Source organism: Haliaeetus albicilla, chromosome 10, assembly GCF_947461875.1.
Source record: "Haliaeetus albicilla chromosome 10, bHalAlb1.1, whole genome shotgun sequence".
Taxonomy (NCBI): Eukaryota; Metazoa; Chordata; class Aves; order Accipitriformes; family Accipitridae; genus Haliaeetus; species Haliaeetus albicilla.
This window is the reverse complement of record NC_091492.1, coordinates 40372282-40377598: the sequence shown is the minus strand read 5'-3', so window position 1 is coordinate 40377598 and position 5317 is coordinate 40372282.

Below are 5317 nucleotides of genomic sequence, written 5' to 3'. Positions count from 1 at the left end.
AGGACACACAACTCCCACAGCATGAATCGGGAGTACCAACACATCAGAAAATGGCAACTGCTAAATAACATTTTTCTTTTCATCCCTCTCAAGTCTTTTGTAAGGGGTCATTTCTGCCCAAGCTGCATATAAATTGTACACTGTTAGTAGACTGATGCTCTCTCGCTTTATCTGTACAGTGCTTCATGCCAAAACCACGAGACTGCAGGACTTCAATCATAAAGAAAAAAATAATCGATAAGCCTAGGCAGCTTGTGACGCTTAGTGACAGATTTTCACTGCCTATATGGCTATATATTAATTTAGACAAAAATAGTTAACACCACACTTGCATGCAAAAAGAAGTCATCTGCTTCTTATCTAATGTGTAATTCAATAATTCCTATAATTGATCTTCATTGACAGTTTATGCAAGCTCACTCACCCACACTGCACATACTGTGCTTCCTGACATAATTCCCAACATAGACTATGATATTTCAACAGAGGAAGCTTGTTAAATCAGGTCAAACAAAATAAAGAATCAGAATTTCCTGCAAGTCCTTGCAGCTGTCTGTCTTTTCACCCTCCCCGTGTCATCCATCCATCCCCTGTCCCGTTCCACCCCCCCCCAAAACAAAAAGAATCCCAAGTATTGCTATTTTTGTAATGGGCTAAAAATACAAAAACCAGTTTTGTTAAATGTTGATAGGCTTCAGAAGAAAAACACATCATCATTTTTTTCCCTAGATGCTGGACTGTTACTGTTGATCAGACATAACTGCCAGTCTTTATTGTTTCCACGTAGTTTGATTTTCCCTGGAAGTGCCATATATATTCTAATGATCTGCTGAATTAAAAGAATTCTAAACTGGTTCTCAATTGATGAGATGGTATTTCTGAGATAGGCCAATAAAGGACATTTTCTCTCATTGACAAAGCAATATAAAAATTATGGAGGTGATAATGGGTCTTCAGGTGTCTGAAACAGTGATACGTGATTTCAGAGAAACACAAACAATAGATGCATTTTCCATTTACAATTATTGTAAATAAAGAGGAACATAATGTTTCTGTTTTATAAACACAATCCCTTGCCTAGCCAGCACTCTCCAACTATTTCAAATTACTCTTATTCTCCAAAGAACTGAGATATAGGAAGAGTTTAACAGACTAACAACTCATAGATACAATTAATGGTAGCAGAAAGCCAGACAAAGTTAAATAGAAGCTTGCTAAAATACTAGACACAAAAGGCTGGAAGATCATTTCCAGAGCATATGCTAGCACTGGAGAACTCCAGGTTTAATTTTCTATAAATACAAAGAAAACTCCAGCTTTTTAAACAAAGCATTATTGGACGCTCAGAGCGAGGCACTTTTCCAAAGATGTAGATTCCTTTATTACAGATTCTCTTTCCAACTCTAAGACCTAATTCTATAGCAGTTGAGCAAATGATTCCCATAAATAACTTCCTTCACCCACAAGCCTTTTCCCCTATCAGCTGGGGGGAGGCTCTTAGGCTAACTACCGACTGTGCTGCTGAATGATTTTCCAATTTCTGATGGCTATAGCACTTCAGGTTAGTTATGCTACACCTTACTGAGCTAGTAAGTCATCAGGAGAAAAAGGAAAGCAACCAAGGGTGACACATGTGCAGACACAATAAAAATCACAGTAGCCCGCACTTACCGTTCATGTCCACAGCAAGTTCCTAGGGAGGCTTCTGCACAGGAGAGGGATTTTGGTGTGCTTTGAGGAGTAAGACAATATTTCATGAGCTCTGCAGACATATCATTTCATGTGGAAGCATTTTCTTCTTCCCACAGTGTAACTTCTGAAACACTAAACAAACAAAAACGTGTGAAGGGTAAACCCATAAATATTTCAGTTATTTGTATATAAATTATTCTTTTGGATTTAAAAAATGGAGTAAAACTGACACAGCATGTATCTTACCTGTCACTGACACCAAACAGCACAAAACTGACCCAGGGAGTAGCAAGGATTACTAGCTCTGGGCCAGACTGTGTAGCATGGGAAAGCCATATAGCCTCTTTTGGGAGGATATTCAATAATGCTTTAGAAGGTAGTTACTTCCCTCCCTTTTGGCCTTTGCTGAAATTTTTTCACTTAAACATAAATTTAGGGAAGCAATATTCATCTATCTATGCAATGTCTTTGAATCAAAACAGTGAGGGAAAACATAAAAATTAAATTCTTCACATAAGGCTACATCAGACACTAACCTAAAAGAGGATGATTAAAATAGGCAAAAATTATATTCATTTAAAGTAAGGTGTTCTTTTAATAGTAAAGTGTTTCTGAAAGAAACCAGATACCCAAATATGTGGGGAGATAATGCAGGCTAGCCCACAGCACTGAAATAATGAACATAAGAAGACTTTTGATGACTCTTCCTGCCCAACAAGGCTGTTTTCATGTGGTTTAAACGATCTTGTCAGGCAAAGGTCTGGAAGCTTTATAAAACAACCTGATCTCCAAGAGAGAGGAGAATCACAGTCCAAAGCACAACAGGTAAGAAAGGGCAATCAGCCAAACCAAGCTCTGCTGGAGAGCCTGAATTGCTGTAGAGTTTTATCATAGTCTCTGCATCTAAGATGAAAGGCCGTCAAATAAGCAAAATATGCACATGATCTCTATATCCTTTTACAACAGTGTGCCAAAGTATTCATCAATCCCAATGAATAATATTTGGCTTCATGTTTGTCACATCTCTTGTTTGTCACGTTGCAGGTCATGCTGCTTTCACACACCCTATGGGAGAAGTTCACTGTGAACTCAGACCGAGGCTGAATTAAATGTTCATAAATGACATTTCCGATGAGACTGAGCTTGCCTAGCCTCTGCAGGCATGGAATGCTATAAAGCAAAATTTAAAATGGGAAACCAGAATAGAAGTTACTTTATCAAGGTAATGTTCATATCTGAATTTCACTCCCATATAGATCATGTGTGGGTGAATATTAGGTTTAAGCACTTAACTGAATGCTGAATATGTTAGTGACAAATATGGTCTATGCACTTCCTAAAATGTCTAGAAGTATGCAAAGCAATAATATGGGAAAGGCAAGACAGAAAGACAAAGGAAACTTTTAATCTTAAGGTTTATTTTTAGGTCATATATCGAATGAAGGTTTGGCTTTTCCATAGAACACCCACACCCATGCAGCAGAGCAAAGATTCTGATGAATGTGATACCCAGAGTATCACAACTTTCTCCATGGTTGGTTTTTTTCATATAATGTAGTTAGTTAATTAGATCTCCTCTGATCAATTATTGAATTACCGCTTCAAAAGGCATTATGATATGATGAGCGTGCCTCGCAGCAGTTAAACACTTTGATTTTTCTGTCCTAACACATTTACAGCTAGTGTGAACTAGGTCCTCCCAGCAGGAATAAAGAAATACTTTTTCTTTTTTAAATTACGAGCACAATTTATCTCACGATTTAAAAACTGACCAGTAAAATTACTGTAATATGGATTCATTCTCTCCCCTTCTCCTTTCTGGTATTTAAGACTAATCACTTTCATGTTTTCCATGTGTCTTATGTATTGATCTCAAGCTCTTTGGAGCTGCAACCTTCTCTCTTGCTCATGTTCTATTCAGCTCTTTTAATAACATCACTGTTACACATCTGTGACTTCAGCTGTGTTATAACATCTCCTTCCTTGATACTCAGGAGTCTGTCTCAAAAAACCGAAGTGCAGTCTTTACACAAAGATACTAACACGATCTCTTTTGTTTTCCTCTTGCGACGTGGCTGTTGAGGAGAAATTGAAGATCTAAGGGTTAAGACTGTAGGTCAGAACTTCAACATGAGATTTGTGCATGACCTGGCATTGGGGACTGTTGGCTAGTTACTGCCTTGGCTTCTTTTCATCCCTGTGTGAAAGAGGAACAGTGATTACAGGACAGTGTTACCCCAAGACTTGCCTCATTCTAGTTTCTGTGAAGAGCTTTGGACTCCTTGGAAAGCAAACAGTACAGGAAGAGATGGTATGTAGTTTTTGCAAAAGTCTGGGTTTGCTGTCTCTCCAAGAGCAGATGACACTACGTGTGTAATATTCAGGGATCTTTGCATACTGCTGTACAGAGGATTTCTTAACACTAGCAGTAAAACAGACTAAAAAAGTTTTCAAAGTCATGCTTCTGTGATACAACTCCCCAGCTGGGAAGAAAAGATGCATTACTTTTTTGAGCAGTATAAATGATGGAAAATAATTTAGGTTTTAATCCTAAAGAAAGACATTTGCCAAATGAAAGCAAGCTGAACTGTAGTATAGGAAGTTCTGCAGTTGCCTTTCCAGCAGGATAGTGCAGTCTGCAGGTAATTAAACAACAGAAACCAATACCCATAATTCAACAGTATGTCTTAGCTATTATTTGTCGGTTCTTTTTCTCTTGAACACTCTTATATGTAAATATGAACTTAAAATGGAAATTACTCATAACAAGTTTTATTTCATTGTGAATTGTTCTCATACAGCAACATGCAACCACATTGTAAAAAAACCAAATCTCTTTTACTGCCAGCTGAAGCTGACCTGCACTCTTACAAAGTCTGTTATTTTGAATTTGAATGTGCTACCTGTTACATGGGCAGCAGACCCCAGAGAGATGACACACCAATCTGGCAACTCTCCATTCTGTGAAGTTGAAAGGTGCTGAAAAACTGAAGAGGATTTAGAAACCAGCAACTAGAATGAGAAGACATAAGATTTTCATTTTTCTGGAGAGATTAAGACCTGGGTATTTTTATGGCAAGGTTGATTACAACCCCCAAATTAAACACCAGTACTCAGACAGGGAAACAAATTATCATCTGGAAGCTCTTTTCCTAGTACTTGCAGTGTTCCCTGTGGCCGGGCCAGCAGAGGAAAACAGATTTCCAGGTGTCCTCCAGAGCCAAGAGGAGGAGATGTTCCTGCTCCGGACCACCCTGCAGAGCCACTTTTCCTGGGACCTGGCGAGGCTGATGTCCCTGTGCAGGCCCCTGTCCTGTGGTATCCACAGACACTACTTCACTTTCCCAAAGCTGTTCAGGAGGAATGTGCATTTTGAACAGAAGCCACTTGGACTGCTCCGACTTAAATATTAAGAAGTTTTGTTACTTCTTTCATTCCTTATTTAGTGTTGGTTTCTTTCTGAACACCTCTTTCAACCCAGAGGACTCAGTTTCTCATGAGCAAGTATTCAGTAAATACTACAAAGCAATTTAGTATTTAGTCAATATTAAGAAGCAATACCTGGCTTTTCCAGCTTGAACTGATATGGGCAAGGTGAAAAACAAGAATGTTTCCAAGTATAATC